Source organism: Arachis ipaensis, chromosome B04 (genome assembly GCF_000816755.2).
Source record: "Arachis ipaensis cultivar K30076 chromosome B04, Araip1.1, whole genome shotgun sequence".
Lineage (NCBI taxonomy): Eukaryota > Viridiplantae > Streptophyta > Magnoliopsida > Fabales > Fabaceae > Arachis > Arachis ipaensis.
In genome coordinates this window covers 77,118,804-77,137,042 of record NC_029788.2, presented here as the reverse complement: position 1 = coordinate 77,137,042, position 18,239 = coordinate 77,118,804, and positions in this window count along the sequence as shown.

Below are 18,239 nucleotides of genomic sequence, written 5' to 3'. Positions count from 1 at the left end.
CAACTAGAAGATTAGAAGAGTAGTATATATAGGAGTAGCTTTGAATTATTTTGAGGAGGTTGGAAATTATAGGGAGCCTCTTGGCATAGAACTACTCTTTGTATTTTACTTTCTCTGCACTTCTAGTTTCATCATGTATTCTCCATCTTTGTTTTCATTTTCTAGAGCTATGAACAACTAAACCCCTTTCATTGGGTTAGGGAGCTCTGTTGTAATTTGATGGATCAATACTAGTTTTCATTATTCTTCTTCTATCTTTTCTCTTGATTTTACTTGAAAGCTTTTGATCTTCATCCAATTGGGTAGTTATCTTGGAAAAGAAGCTATTCATACTTGGATCTCTTCTGAACCTTGAAAGAGGAATGAAGAGATCATGCTAGAAATGCTTTCTCATGCTGGACCAAATTTGGTTTGGATGGATATGTGACTATAATCCTCTCAACACTTGATTTGGGAAATGCATGTGGTATAATCAGTGACCATACTTCATCTCTTCTCATGAGCAATTGACCAAGGAATTGGCTATTGATCAAGATTTGAGAGATTGAATTACAAGAAATTGTAATTCGATCACTTAAGATTGCCAATGAGATCAATGAGTGCATTGATTGAGGAAGAGATGAAACTGAAATTGATTTGGAGAATACAACATCTCCTGAGCCCAATGAACTCCCCATTCCTGATCCTACCCATTCTCTTTAATTTCTGTCATTTACTTTTATGAGCAATTTTCCCATTCCCATTTAAGATTCTGTACTTTACTTTCCGTCATCTACATTCAGCTCTTTATTTTTAGCATTTACTTTTCTGTTATTTACTTTTCCGCCATTTAAGTTTCTGCAATTCTTAACTCAAATTCTGATTCGCTCAACTAAAACATTCCTCTAATTAAAGTTGCTTGATCAATCAATCCCTGTGGGATTCGACCTCACTCTATTGTGAGTTTTTACTTGACGACAAATTCAGTACACTTGCCGAAGGAAATTTGTTATGAGACAAGTTTTCCGTGCATCAAGTTTATGGCGTCGTTGTCGGGGATTGATTGTGCATCAACAATGATTAAATTGGAAGATAACTAGATTGAGCATATTTGTTTTGTTTGATTTAATTTTCTGTTTGAGTAATTTACTTTCTGTTTTAGTTAATCTCTTCTCTTCCCCCTACTTTTTCTTTGTTATTTACAATTCATTTCACTAACCCACTAACTGTTTGATATATTGCATCACTCACATTAACAGTAATTCTGACAGAAATACTTTCTGCATCTATTTTCCTTGCTTGTACTTGTTGGTTGTATGACAGGGTGAAGAAGTGGGGCTTCAACTTCCTTTGATTCTGAACCTGAGAGGACCTTCTTGAGATTAAGAAGGGAAGCAAGAGGAAAAAGAGTAGTTGGTGCTGAGGAAGAAGAGGAATACTTTGAACCAAACATGGAAGAAAACATGGAAAACCATCATGAAGAAGAGACTCACAACCATGGCGGAGGACGTCGAGCAAATCATGCTGGGGAGGATAGAAGAGTTTTAGGCTCTTACATCAATCTGAACCCAGGAAATTGTGGAAGTAGCATTCAAAAGTCAACCATCCATGCCAACAATTTTGAACTAAGACCACAGCTCATCACCCTTGTTCAGAACAACTGTTCGTTCGGAGGAAGTGTCCAAGAAGACCCCAATCAACATCTAATCACCTTCCTGAGAATTTGTGACACAGTGAAGTCTAATGGTGTTCATCCTGACGCCTATAGACTGCTCTTATTTCCATTCTCACTCAATGATAAGGCAGCCAAGTGGCTGGAGTCTTTCCCAAGGGAGAGCTTGACAACCTGGGAGGATGTGGTGAACAAATTTTTAGCAAGATTTTACCCTCCTCAACGAATCAATAGGCTGAGAGCTGAGGTCCAAACTTTCAGGCAACAAGATGGTGAGACTCTTTATAAATCATGGGAGAGGTTTAAGGACTTAACAAGGAGGTGCCCACCAGATATGTTCAATAAATGGGTGCAGCTGCACATTTTCTATGAAGGCCTGTCATAGGAATCAAAGAAGGCAGTAGACCATTCATCCGGAGGATCTTTGAACAAGAAGAAGACCATTGAGGAAGCCATAGATGTCATTGAAACTATAGCAGAGAATGACTACTTCTATGCTTCCGAAAGAGGGAACACGAGAGGAGTGATGGAGCTAAACAATGTAGATGCTCTGCTGGCCCAAAACAAGCTCATTACCCAGCAGCTAGCTGACCTCACTAAGAAGATGGAGAGGAACCAAGTAGCAGCAATCTCCACTTCATCAACAACCCAAGAAGGAGTGAATGAAGAAGCAGAGGGAAGTCAGGAGCAAGTCAACTACATTGGGAATTCACCTAGGCAAAACCATGATCCATACTCCAAGACCTACAACCCTGGATGAAGGAATCACCCAAACTTTGGGTGGGGAAATCAACAAGACCAAAGCCTTGATCAAAGACGCCTAAATCCCAACAATGCAAGCCACCAACATTTCACATCTAGACCATATCAACACCCCCATAACAACACCTCTTCACATCCACATCAAAACCAAAATAACTTACCTCAGCCTTCCACCTCTAATCACGATCTACAATCATTTGATGACAGACTCTCAAGGATTGAGAATCTACTTGAAGGCATAGGCAAGGAGATTCAAGACAACAAGGTATTCAAGGAGGAAGTGCGAGCCAGTTTCAAGAACCAGGGAGACACAATCAAGAGGTTGGAATCTCAAGTGGGGTATCTCTCTGAGCAAATTCCCAAACCCACAGATGGATTCCCAAGTGACACAGAGAAGAATCCGAGAGGTGAAACAAAGAAAGCAAGATGGGAAGATTGCAAGATGGTCATTATAAGTGATAAGGAGACTAAGGAAAAGCCAAGCAAGCTGTCAAAATAACCTGAAGATACCTCAGTAGAGAAGAAGGACAAAGATCATCAAGAACCAGAAATCTCACAACAGGAGCTGCTGAGACTCTATGCACCTTTTCCCCAACTGCTCAATGGTGCTGTGGAGAAGAGAATATACTCAAGGTTTCTAGATTTGTTTGCATCTCTGCATGTCAACATACCATTCATCAAGACTATTCAACAAATGCCTGCATATATCAAGTATATGAAGGAGCTGCTTCCCAGGAAAAGCTCACTCAAGGGAGGCCAAACTATAGTGATGAACAAGGAGTGCAGTGCCCTCATTCAACCACAGCTGCCTACGAAAAGAAAAGATACAGGGAGTTTTCATGTCCCCTGTGCCATAGGAGAAACAATGTTTGATAAAGCACTCTGCGATTTGGGAGCAAGCATCAACTTAATGCCCTTATCCCTGGTGAAGAGGCTGAAGATCAATGAGATAATGCCCACAGATGTAGTCATAAGGCTAGCAGACAAAACTCAAAAACAAGCAATAGGAGTGGTGGAAAATGTATTGGTAAAGGTTGGGAAGTACTTTCTTCCCACAGACTTTGTCATCTTGGATATGGAAGAGAGTCACACTCACCCAATTATATTGGGAAGACCACTCCTAGCTACAGCCAGAGCACTCATAGATGTGGAGCGATGGGAGCTAATATTGAGGATCCATGATGAATGACTCAGCTTTAATGTCTTCAAACTCTCACAAGAATCAGACCAAGAGAACAAAGAACCAAGCAGATCATAATGAGATGCTGACAGAGGAAGCAAGCACTAAAGCACAACCAGCCCATCTGGGAAAGCCCTTGGTTGATGAACAAGGAAATAAGCAGTTGTCACAACTCAAGGAAAAGCTGGAGGAACCTAAACCACCAGAGACATGTGAAGACAACAACAAAATTCCCTTAGAAGAAGAAGTCACCAAGAGCAAGGCAACATCAAAAGGGACGAAGAAGAAGGTACCAAGGGGGTGGAGGAACAAGAAGATCCCTACGGAAGACTTCTCTCTAGGAGATAAAGTGATCTCAGCTTACTTCCTAGATATCCCCCCTAATCTCCCCACTGAAGAGGGACTACACACTTGTCTCAAGAAGGAATGCATTGGGAAATGTTGCCATGCAACATTGAAGAAAGGAGACTCTTGAAGACCGAATCAATATCTCTCATAAAATGATGATCCTTGTCCTTTTCCCATGCACAACCACAACCGTCCATCAAGCAACAATTCCCTCAATCCACACCCTCCATTCACTCACAATCTCCATATATAAGTGAGTCCTAGTGCATACTTACCCCTCACACTCAAATTCCCACTCTCCACTTCACACTTTCGGTGTCCAAAACCTCTTCATCACACCTCATCCTAACCAACCAAATTCTTCATCCATCCTTACCTTCAAATCCCCTCACACAGCAACTCAAATTCATGGCATCATCAAGCTCCAAGAGGCAAAAAAGGAAGGAACCAATAGAGAGTATTTCTTTCGATGAGAAGAGATTCAAAACTGCCTTCCATGAACGAGAATTTGAGCGGATCAAGCTCAAAAAGATATTGTCCAAGTTAACCTTCCAATTCAATGAAGACGAATGCCCACAGATTCGGGAGAAAATTGAAAAAAGAGGGTGGCAAAGGCTCACTAATCCAGAGGGGAAGATCAATGGAAACCTCATCAAAGAGTTCTACGCAAATGTGGTGAGAAAAGACAAAACCAGGGCCCCAACCTTCAAAAGTTATGTAAGAGGAAAGGAGGTGGACTTCAGCCCAAATGCTATAACAAGAGCTCTTCACCTAAAATCACCACATTTTGATGAGCCCAGTTATCATGCAAGGATAAGTAAAAGCCAAGACAATGATGAGCTCACTGAGATCGTGACTGACATCTGTGTTATAGCAGCTGACTGGGAGAGGTATGGAGATGGGAGACCCCGGTTCATCAAAAGGGGAAACCTTAGCCCGGAAGCCAAGGGGTGGTTTGAACTCGTGAGGAGGTCAATCCTCCCGACTGCAAATAATTCAGAGGTCAATATTAATCGAGCAACTATGGTACATTACCTAGTACAAGGTGGAGAAATCAATGTGCGTGAACTTATAGCTGAAGGAATTCAAGATTCAGCTGAGAAGCTTGTCTGGTGCCAGACTTTGGTACCCCAGCACCATTTTCAGATTATGCAAAGAGGCCAAGGTGGTCTTTGAGGATAGCAATCCAGACTGGGTGAACCCTGGGAGACTAATGACAATCCAGCGTATGGTCTATACTACACCTGCTCAGCAACAAAGAAGGCCACAAATAGGGAAACTAAAAGCAAAAGAAGGAGCTCACCAAGAGGAGTCTCATCAGGAAGAATATCAACAAGAAGAGCATCCTTACCCAGCCGACTTGAATATGAATCACCTTCTAAAAGCCATTGAAGATTTGGGGATGAGACATATGAAAGGACAAGAGCAAATACTAAACCTTCAGTCCAACTGGATGAGCCAACAAGAAGAGTGGCAGAAACAACAAATGGAGCAGCAACAGGAACAATACTCCCAGCTCTCTCAAGCCATCCACCAAGTTACTGAGAGGCAAGAACGTCAAGATAAGTATTTGCAGGAACTCAATCAGTGGCAAATAGCTCAAATGAAAACATTCAATGAGTTCACTGTACTTAATGAAGGACGGCAACTACATAGGGAGGAGTTCAACGTAAACACTCAAGCCAAGTTGAACTACATGTCTAGTAATATGCATCATCTACACTATGCCATCCCCACATATGATGAGGTCCAAAAAGATTTCGTAGAACAAGAAGAGAGGAACGTGAAACAGCAGAAGGAAACACTCAAGAAGAAGATGGAAAATGGTGGTTTCTGGAAGAAGCTGATTGGAAAAAGCAAAGGGAGTGGGAGTACGAGCAATCAAGAGGGACACAAGGAGGACAAGCAAGGAGGAGAGCATGGGCAACCACATGAGTAAAAGGTGGTGGAGTTCCTTCTTTGGTCCATCTTTTTATATGCTTTGAATAAGGAAGATCTTGTATGAAATAGAACATGCTTCCATAATAGTTTGAACCTTTTTAAATTCTGTCTTTTAAGTTTTTGTGTTGAAGAGGCCTATGTTTACTAGTCTTTATGTCACTGCATCCTTACTTTGCTTACTTGTATGTTTGTCCCTTTAAATCAAATGAAAAGAGAATGAGTGTTTCTAAAGACCAGAGAGGAGTTCATACTATGGAGCAAGTTCATGAGTTTATGGTGTGATCATGAGTTAGCTAAGTTGGTTCAACCAGAAGGTGGGAGGACAACTATCTGTCATGAATACTGTGCTTGAGGAACACCCCATGAGACTAGCTAAATAAGAAGATCCTAATAAGAAAAAAGGAAAGAACAATAAAGGTTGAAAAATAAAAGAAAAAGAGTAAGCAATAAGGCTAGGCACCAATGGTTTTAATCTTGAGGCATGTGTCTGTGGTGCCATACATTGTACACTTTACATGATTTCATGAGGATTTTGCATGAATTTAAGGATAAATTGGATGTTGCATTTCCCATGACTTGGACTAGAACTTTGATGCACTTTATTGCTTGATTTCAGGACAAAGGAAGCAAAGAAGAACCACATTAGTGGCTACGTTAGTTACACTAACATTAACACTAACGTGGAATGGGAGTAACTTGCAGAGTTAATGAGAAAAGTAATTGCCAATAATGCTCTCTAAGCCATCATTGCCCACGTTAAGAGTCATGTTAACTAAGTTAACGTGAACTCTAACGTGGAAGAAAGGAAATAGAGCCAACGTTAGTGACACTTAACATTATCACTAACGTTGGAACAAGCTCATAAGTGGCCACGTTAGTTGCCACGTTAATTTAGTTAATGTGGCCTCTAACGTTAAGAAGTAAAGGGGAAGCCAACGTTAGTGACATTCAACTTTGTCACTAACGTTGGCCAAGTCACAATAAGCCACGTTAACTTCCACGTTAACCTAGTTAACGTGGAAGCTAACGTGAGGAGACAAAGTGGTCGACAACGTTAGTGACACCAAACATTGTCACTAACGTTGGAAGGAACCCACACAAGCCCCAAATAAGCCACGTTAATTCCCATGTTAACTTAGTTAACGTGGAAGTTAACGTGAAGAAGGAAGGTGATCGCCAACGTTAGTGACACCCAACATTGTCACTAACGTTGGAATTAGCCCACATAAGCCACTATGAGCCACGTTAACTCCCACGTTAACTTAGTTAACGTGGAAGCTAACGTGGATAAGGGAAAGATGAGCCAACGTTAGTGACACTCAACTTTGTCACTAACGTTGGAGAAGGGTAGCATCGCCACGTTAGAAGCCACGTTAACCTGAGTGACCATACTTCATCTCTTCTGATGAGCAATTGACCAAGGAATTGGCTATTGATCAAGATTTGAGAGATTGAATTACAAGAAATTGTAATTCGATCACTTAAGATTGCCAAGGAGATCAATGAGTGCATTAATTGAGGAAGAGATAAAAATGAAATTGATCTGGAGAATGCAACATCTCCTGAGCCCAATGAACTCCCCATTCCTGATCCTACCCATTCTCTTTAATTTCTGTCATTTACTTTTATGAGCAATTTCCCCATTCCCATTTAAGATTCTGCACTTTACTTGCCGTCATCTACATTCAGCTCTTTATTTTTAGCATTTACTTTTCTGTTATTTACTTTCCCGCCATTTAAGTTTCTGCAATTCTCAACTCAAATTCTGATTCGCTCAACTAGAACATTCCTCTAATTAAAGTTGCTTGATCAATCAATCCCTGTGGGATTCGACCTCACTCTATTGTGAGTTTTTACTTGACGAAAAATTCGGTACACTTGCTGAAGGAAATTTGTTATGAGACAAGTTTTCCATGCATCAATAAGAAGCAAATCAAGAAAACAAGGAACCAAAGGAAGATCGCGAAAAGGCACTGGTGGAAGAAACAAGCACTGAAGCACAAACTGTACACCTGAGAAACCCTTTGGTTGGTAAGCAAAACATTCAGAAGGTGCCACAGCTAGAGGAAACCCAAGAAGAGCTAAAACCACCAGAGTCATATGAGACCAGCAACAAAATTTCCTTGGAAAAAGAGGCCACAAGGAGCAGGGTAGCGTTAAAAGAAACCAGGAAGAAGGCACCAAGGGGATGGAAGAACAAGAAGATACCTACAGAGGATTTCTCTCCAGGGGATAAAGTGATCTCAGCTTATCTCCCAGCTATCCCACCTCATCTCCCCACCATCCCATCTCAGCTGCCTAAAGTCTTCACCATCAGAAGAATTCTCTCCTTAGAACATGTGGAGATCCTTAATTAATGAAGCCAATGGAGATAGATTCACTGCGAGGGGGGAAGATTTGAAGCATTACCAACCACCCTGACAAAGGTAGAACGTCAAGCTAGTGACGCTAAAGAAGCGCTTCATGGGAGGCAACCCATGTTTTATATGCTTTTAAAGTAGTTAATAAAGCAAGGTTCATGAATTCCAAATCAACTTTGACATACACTTAAATGAATCCTTTTATACAACATATAGTGAAGAACAAGTTTGGTGTTCAAGGCACACTAAGAGAACATAAATGCAACTGATGAGCGGATAATTTATACGCTTTTTGGCATTCTTTTTAGTATATTTTTAGTAGGATCTAGTTACTTTTAGGGATGTTTTTATTAGTTTTTATGTTAAATTCACATTTCTGGACTTTACTATGATTTTGTGTGTTTTTTTGTGATTTCAGGTATTTTCTGGCTGAAATTGAGGGACTTGAGCAAAAATCAGATTCAGAGGTAGAAGAAGGACTACTGATGCTGTTGGATTCTGACCTCCCTACACTCAAAGTGGATTTTCTGGAGCTACAGAACTCAAAATGGTGCGCTTTTAATTGAGTTGGAAAGTAGACATCCAGGGCTTTCCAGCAATATATAATAGTCCATACTTTGGCCGAGTTTAGACGACGAAAAAGGGCGTTGAACGCCAGTTCTACGCTGCAGTCTGGAGTTAAACGCCAGAAACACGTCACGAACCAGAGTTGAACGCCAAAAACACGTTACAACTTGGCGTTCAACTCCAGAAGAAGCATCTACACGTGTAAACTTCAAGCTCAGCCCAAGCACACACCAAGTGGTCCCCGGAAGTGGATTTATGCATCAATTACTTACTTCTGTAAACCCTAGTAGCTAGTTTAGTATAAATAGGACTTTTTACTATTGTATTTGACATCTTGGGACGTCTAGTTCTTAGATCATGGGGACTGGCCATTCGGCCATGCCTGGACCTTATCACTTATGTATTTTCAATTGTAGAGTTTCTACACACTATAGATTAAGGTGTGGAGCTCTGCTGTTCCTCATGAATTAATACAAAGTACTACTGTTTTTCTATTCAATTCAACTTATTCCGCTTCTAAGATATTCATTCACAATTCAATATGAATGTGATGAATGTGACAATCATCATCATTCCCCCACGAATGCGTGCCTGACAACCACTTCCGTTCCACCTTAGATTGAATGAATATCTCTTGGATCTCTTAATTAGAATCTTCGTGGTATAAGCTAGATTGATGGCGGCATTTATGAGAGTCCAGAAAGTCTAAACCTTGTCTGTGGTATTCCGAGTAGGACTCAGGGATTGAATGACTGTGACGAGCTTCAAACTCGCGAGTGCTGGGCGTAGTGACAGACGCAAAAGGATAGTAAATCCTATTCCAGTATGATCGAGAACCTCCAGATGATTAGCCATGCAGTGACAGCGCATTGGACCATTTTCACAGAGAGGATGGGATGCAGCCATTGACAACGGTGATACCTCCAGATGGTTAGCCATACAGTGACAGCGCATCGGACCATTTTCATAGAGAGGATGAAAAGTAGCCATTGACAACGGTGATGCCTTTACATAAAGCCAGCCATGGAAAGGAGTAAGATTGATTGGATGAAGACAGCAGGAAAGCAGAGGTTCAGAGGAACGAACGCATCTCTATATGCTTATCTGAAATTCCCACCAATGAATTACATAAGTATTTCTATCTTTATTTTCTATTTATTTATAATTTATTTTCAAAAACTCCATAATCAATTATTATCTGCCTGACTGAGATTTACAAGGTGACCATAGCTTGCTTCATACCAACAATCTCCGTGGGATCGACCCTTACTCACGTAAGGTTTTATTACTTGGACGACCCAGTGCACTTGCTGGTTAGTTGTGCGAAGTTGTGAAGTTATGTTTGGACCATGGTATTGTGCACCAGTTGTTGGCGCCATTGCCAGGGAGAGAACGAACATATTTTACAACCTCAGAGTAACAATTTCGCATACCAAGTTTTTGGCGCCGTTGCCAGGGATTGTTTGAGTTTGGACAACTGACGGTTCATCGTGTTGCTCAGATTGGGTAATTTTCTTCTTATTTTATTTTCAAAAAGTTTTCAAAAATTTTTCAAAAATATTTTCTTCTTTTTCGTTCTTCCCAATTAATTTTCGAAAAAAATTTTTTTAATTTATGTTCTTTAGAATTTTTAAGAATGAATTCTAGAGTTTTATGAAGCATGTTGAAGCCTGGCTGGCTGTAGAGCCATGTCTAAATTCTTTTGGACTGGGGCTTCCAACCCAACATTATCAAGAGCAAGCTAGTTGTTGCTAATCCACCTACTGCTGTTCCTGATCCACCTGATTTACATGCTGAAGCTTGGCTAGCCATTGGCCATGTCTAGTGTTTTGGACTGGAGCTTTCATTGAAAGCTTGGCTGGCTAGTGAGCCATGTCTGATTCCTAGACTGAAGCTTTAGACTAAGAATGCAAGATTCCTGGAATTCATATTAAAAATTTTGGAATCCTTATTTTTCTTTTTCACAATAATTTTCGAAAAACTCCAAAAAAAAATTTAGAAAATCATAAAAATAAAAAAAATATTTCATGTTTCTTGTTTGAGTCTTGAGTCAAATTGTAAGTTTGGTGTCAACTGCATATTCATTTTGCATTTTTCGAAAATTCATGCATTCATAGTGTTCTTCATGATCTTCAAGTTGTTCTTGGTAAGTCTTCTTGTTTGATCTTTAAATTTTCTTGAATTGTGTCTTTTCTTGTTTTTCATATGCATTTTTTGTTTGTTAGATTCTGAACATGAAAGATTTCTAAGTTTGGTGTCTTGCATGTTTTCTTTGCATATAAAAATTTTCAAAAATATGTTCTTAATGTTCATCATGATCTTCAAAGTGTTCTTGGTGTTCATCTTGACATTCATAGCATTCTTGCATGCATTCATTGTTTTGATCCAAAATTTTCATGCATTGAGTCTTTTTCATATTTTTCTCTTTCATCATTAAAAATTCAAAAATCAAAAAAATATATTTTCCTTTTTCTCTCATAAATTTTCGAAAATTTGAGTTGACTTTTTCAAAACTTTTTTAAAATTAGTTATTTCTTATGAGTCAAATCAAATTTTCAATTTAAAAATCCTATCTTTTTCAAAAATCAAATCTTTTTCATTTTTCTTATTTATTTTCGAAAATTATAAAAATATTTTTCAAAAAATATTTTTCTTAATTTTATCTCATAATTTTTGAAAATATTATCAACAATTAATGTTTTGATTCAAAATTTTCAAGTTTGTTACCTACTTGTTAAGAAAGATTCAAACTTTAAGTTCTAGAATCATATCTTGTGATTTCTTGTGAATCAAGTCATTAATTGTGATTTTAAAAATCAAATATTTTTTTTCAAAACTAATTTCATTCATATCTTTTCAAAAATATATTTTTATCCTATCTTTTTTAAAATCATATCTTTTTAAAACATATCTTTTTCAAAAATTTGATTTTAAAAATATCTCTTCTAACTTCTTAACTTCTTATCTTTTCAAAATTGATTTTCAAATCTTTTTTCAACTAACTAATTGACTTTTTGTTTGTTTCTTATCTTTTTCAAAACTACCTAACTAACTCTCTCTCTCAAATTTTTGAAAATCTCTTCCCTCTTTTTCAAAAATTCTTTTTAATTAACTAATTGTTTCAATTTTTAATTTTAAATTTGATTTCATTCCTAATTTTCGAAAATCACTAACCCCTTTTCAAAATTTTATTTTCGAAAATCCTCCTTCTCTCTCATCTCCTTCTATTTATTTATTCATCTACTAACACTTCATCTCACCCAAATTTGAACCCCCTCTTCCATCTGTGTTCGAATTTTCTCTTCTTCCCTTCTTTACATTACATTCTTTTCTTCTTCTACTCACACAGGGGAACCTCTATACTTGGGCAAAAAGGATCCCTATTATTATTATTTTTTTCTTCCCTCTTTTTCATATGAGCAAGAGCAAGGACAAGAACATTCTTGTTGAAGCAGACCCTGAACCTGAAAGGACTCTGAAGAGAAAACTAAGAGAAGCTAAAATACAACAATCCAGAGATAACCTTACAGAAATTTTCGAACAAGAAGAGGAGATGGCAGCCGAAAATAATAATAATGCAAGGAGGATGCTTGGTGACTTTACTGCACCTAATTCCAATTTACATGGAAGAAGCATCTCCATCCCTACCATTGGAGCAAACAATTTTGAGCTTAAACCTCAACTAGTTTCTCTGATGCAACAAAACTGCAAGTTTCATGGACTTCCATCTGAAGATCCCTTTCAGTTCTTAACTGAATTCTTGCAAATCTGTGATACTGTTAAGATTAATGGAGTAGATCCTGAAGTCTACAGGCTCATACTTTTCCCTTTTTCTGTAAGAGACAGAGCTAGAGTGTGGTTGGACTCTCAACCCAAAGATAGCCTGAACTCTTGGGATAAGCTGGTCACGGCTTTCTTAGCCAAGTTCTTTCCTCCTCAAAAGCTGAGTAAGCTTAGAGTGGATATTCAAACCTTCAGACAGAAGGAAGGTGAATCCCTCTATGAAGCTTGGGAGAGATACAAGCAACTGACCAAAAAGTGTCCTTCTGAGATGCTTTCAGAATGGACCATCCTGGATATATTCTATGATGGTCTATCTGAATTAGCTAAAATGTCATTGGATACTTCTGCAGGTGGATCCATTCACCTAAAGAAAATGCCTGCAGAAGCTCAAGAACTCATTGACATGGTTGCTAACAACCAGTTTATGTACACTTCTGAGAGGAATCCTGTGAGTAATGGGACGCCTCAGAAGAAGGGAGTTCTTGAAATTGATACTCTGAATGCCATATTGGCTCAGAATAACATATTGACTCAGCAAGTCAATATGATTTCTCAGAGTCTGAATGGAATACAAGCTGCATCCAACAGTACTCAAGAGGCATCTTCTGAAGAAGAAGCTTATGATCCTGAGAACCCTGCAATAGCAGAGGTAAATTACATGGGTGAACTCTATGGAAACACCTATAACCCCTCATGGAGAAATCACCCAAATTTCTTATGGAAGGATCAACAAAAGCCTCAACAAGGCTTTAATAATGGTGGAAGAAATAGGTTTAACAATAGTAAACCTTTTCCATCATCCACTCAGCAACAGACAAAGAATTCTGAGCAGAATCCATCTAGCTTAGCAAGTTTAGTCTCTGATCTATCTAAAGCCACTGTGAGTTTCATGAATGAAACAAGGTCTTCCATTAGAAATTTGGAAGCACAACTGGGCCAGCTGAGTAAGAAGATCACTAAAACTCCTCCTAGTACTCTCCCAAGCAATACAGAAGAAAATCCAAAAGGAGAGTGCAAGGCCATTGAATTGACTATCATGGCCAAACCCACAAGAGGGGAGGAAGACGTGAATCCCAGTGAGGAAGACCTCCTGGGACGTCCAGTGATCAATAAGGAGTTTCCCTCTGAGGAACCAAAGGAATCTGAGACTCATCTAGAGACCATAGAGATTCCATTGAACCTTCTTATGCCATTCATGAGCTCTGATGAGTATTCCTCTTCTGAAGAAAATGAGGATGTTACTGAAGAGCAAGTTGCCAAGTTCCTTGGTGCAATCATGAAGCTGAATGCCAATTTATTTGGTAATAAGACTTGGGGAGATGAACCTCCCCTGTTCACCAATGAACTAAATGCATTGGATCAACTGAGATTGCCTCAGAAGAAACAGGATCCCGGAAAGTTCCTAATACCTTGCACCAAAGGCACCATGACCTTTGAAAAGGCTCTATGTGACCTTGGGTCAGGAATAAACCTCATGCCACTCTCTGTAATGGAGAAACTTGGAATCTTTGAGGTGCAAGCTGCTAAAATCTCATTAGAGATGGCAGATAATTCCAGAAAACAGGCTTATGGACAAGTAGAGGACATGTTAGTAAAGGTTGAAGGCCTTTACATCCCTGCTGATTTCGTAATCCTGGATACTGGGAAGGATGAGGATGAATCCATCATTCTTGGAAGACCCTTCCTAGCCACAGCAAGAGCTGTGATTGATGTAGACAGAGGAGAATTGATCCTTCAACTGAATGAGGACAACCTTGTGTTTAAAACTCAAGAATCTCCTTCTGTAACAATGGAGAGGAAGCATGAAAAGCTTCTCTCAGTACAGAGTCAACTAAAGCCCCCACAGTCAAACTCTAAGTTTGGTGTTGGGAGGCCTCAGCCAAACTCTAAATTTGGTGTTGAACTCCCATATCCAAACTCTAAGTTTGGTGTTGGGAGTCTATAAAATTGACCTGATCACCTGTGTGGAGCCATAAGAGCCCACTGTCAAGCTATTGACATTAAAGAAGCGCTTGTTGGGAGGCAACCCAATTTTTATTTATCTAATTTGATTTTCATTCTTATTGTTCTTTCATGTTTTATTAGGTTCATGATCATGTGGATTCACAAAATAAATAGAAAAATCAAAAACAGAATAAAAAACAGCAGAAGAAAAATCACACCCTGGAGGAAGGACTTACTGGCATTTAAACGCCAGTAAGGAGCATCTGGCTGGCGTTCAACGCCAGAACAGAGCATGGATCTGGCGCTGAACGCCAGAAACAAGCATAGAACTGGCGTTCAACGCCAGAAACATGCTGCATCTGGGCGTTGAATGCCCAGAACAAGCATCAGTTCGGCGTTTAAATGCCAGAATTGCATGCAAAGGCATTTTACATGCCGAATTGGTGCAGGGATGTAAATCCTTGACACCTCAAGATCTGTGAACCTCACAGGATCATCTCAGGATCTGTGGATCCCACAGGATCCCCACCTTCCCTCCTCATAATCCTAGTTTCTTCCACATCTTCTTCTTCATCTATTTTTTCTTCTCCTGCTCGAGGGCGAGCAACATTCTAAGTTTGGTGTGGTAAAAGCATTGCTTATTTTGCTTTTCCATAACCATTGATGGCACCTAAAGCCAGAGAAATCTCAAAAAAAAAAGAGAGAAGAGAAAAGGGAAGACAAAAGCTTCCACCTCCAAGTCATGGGAGATGGAGAGATTTATGTAAAGGATCTATAGCTCAGTGGTAGAATATTTGACTACAAATCAAGATATCCCTGAGATACCTCAGGGGATAAATTTTCCCCCACACAATTATTGGGAGAAACTAAGGATAGGAGCACCAAAATCACTAGGGATCAAGCAATAGAGACAAGAAAGAGACATAGAAGAGCTCAAGGACATCATTGGTTCCTCAAGGAGAAAACGCCACCATCACTAAGGTGGACTCATTCCTTGTTCTTAAACTTTCTGTTTTTCATTTTTTTATGTTAAATGTTTATCTATATTTGTGTCTTATTACATGATCATTAGTATTTAAGTGTCTATGCCTTAAAGTAGTGAATATGAATCCATCACCTCTCTTAAATGAAAAATGTTTTAATTCAAACGAACAAGAAGTACATGAGTTTTGAATTTATCCTTGAACTTAGTTTAATTATATTGATGTGGTGACAATGCTTCTTGTTTTCTGAATGAATGATTGAACAGTGTATATGTATTTTGAAGTTGTTGTTTAAGAATGTTAAATATGTTGCCTCTTGAAAGAATGATGACAAGGAGACATGTTATTTGATAATCTAAAAAATCATAAAAATGACTCTTGAAGTAAGAAAAAGCAGTGAATACAAAAGCTTGCTTTAGTATGTTTTTAGTAGGATCTAGTTACTTTTAGGGATGTTTTTATTAGTTTTTATGTTAAATTCACATTTCTGGACTTTACTATGAGTTTGTTTGTTTTTCTGTGATTTCAGGTATTTTCTGGCTGAAATTGAGGGACTTGAGCAAAAATCAGATTCAGAGGTAGAAGAAGGACTGCTGATATTGTTGGATTCTGACCTCCCTGCACTCAAAGTGGATTTTCTGGAGCTACAGAACTCAAAATAACACTCTTCCAATTGCGTTGGAAAGTCGACATCCAGGGCTTTCCAGCAATATATAATAGTCCATACTTTGGCTGAGTTTAGATGACAAAAAAGGGCATTGAACGCCAGTTCTATGCTGCAGTCTGGAGTTAAACGCCAGAAACACGTCACGAACCAGAGTTGAACGCCAAAAACACGTTACAACATGGCGTTCAACTCCAGAAGAAGCCTCTGTACGTGTAAACTTCAAGCTCAGCCCAAGCACACACCAAGTGGGCCCCGGAAGTGGATTTATGCATCAATTACTTACTTCTGTAAACCCTAGTAGCTAGTTTAGTATAAATAGGACTTTTTACTATTGTATTTGACATCTTGGGATGTCTAGTTCTTAGATCATGGGGGCTGGCCATTCGGCCATGCCTGGACCTTATCACTTATGTATTTTCAACGGTAGAGTTTCTACACACCATAGATTAAGGTGTGGAGCTCTACTGTTCCTCATGAATTAATGCAAAGTACTACTGTTTTTCTATTCAATTCAACTTATTCTGCTTCTAAGATATTCATTCGCAATTCAATATGAATGTGATGAACGTGACAATCATCATCATTCCCCCACGAACGTGTGCCTGAAAACCACTTCCGTTCCACCTTAGGTTGAATGAATATCTCTTGGATCTCTTAATCAGAATCTTCGTGGTATAAGCTAGATTGATGGCGGCATTTATGAGAGTCCGGAAAGTCTAAACCTTGTCTGTGGTATTCCGAGTAGGACTCAGGGATTGAATGACTGTGACGAGCTTCAAACCCACGAGTGCTGGGCGTAGTGACAGACGCAAAAGGATAGTAAATCCTATTCCAGTATGATCGAGAACCTCAAGATGATTAGCCATGCAGTGACAGCGCATTGGACCATTTTCACAGAGAGGATGGGATGCAGCCATTGACAATGGTGATGCCTCCAGATGATTAGCCATGCAGTGACAGCGCATCGGACTATTTTCACAGAGAGGATGAAAAGTAGCCATTGACAACGGTGATGCCCTTACATAAAGCCAGCCATGGAAAGGAGTAAGATTGATTGGATGAAGACAGCAGGAAAGCAGAGGTTCAGAGGAACGAATGCATCTCTATATGCTTATCTGAAATTCCCACCAATGAATTACATAAGTATTTCTATCTTTATTTTCTATTTATTTATAATTTATTTTCGAAAACTCCATAATCAATTATTATCTGCCTGACTGAGATTTACAAGGTGACCATAGCTTGCTTCATACCAACAATCTCCGTGGGATCGACCCTTACTCACGTAAGGTTTTATTACTTGGACGACCCAGTGCACTTGCTGGTCAGTTGTGCGAAGTTGTGAAGTTATGTTTGGACCATGGTATTGTGCACCAGTTGTTGGCGCCATTGCCAGGGAGAGAATGAACAAATTTTACAACCTCAGAGTAACAATTTCGCATCCTAGTAACTCATATCATGTCACTTTTAGAACCTTGAACAAATCTTTTTACACCACATGGCCACAAACTAAGTTTGGTGTCACCAATGTTGCATACATGGACAATTAAATAGTCAGTTGGTTTGCATTCATGAATAGCACATTGTTAGTTAAAAACAAAAATTTTAAAAAGTAGTTATCCCATTTTTTTATTTTTGCCACCACTATCCAAAATTTATTAATTACATTCCTTTTTTCTTGTAGGAGAAATGAAGGGAAGATTGGAAGGAATTGATGGGACAATTGAAGAAGGCGGGTTCGGCCACTTCACAAAGGGGGACTATACACATGTTATCAAAGGGAATACATTGGGAAATGTTGCCATGCATTATTGGAAGAACAACACCCTTGGAAGCCGAACCAACCCCATCATAAAAGTGATGATCCTTGTGCCCATCCCATGCTAAACCCGATCCGTTCATCATACGCATACACCATCAATCCACACCTTTCATTTACTCACCACTTTTCTATATAAGTGATTCCTAGTCCGTACCCCTTCACATTCCAATTCTCAATTCCTACTTCTTACTCTCGTAACACACCTTCAACACCTCTTACTCCATTGAAAGC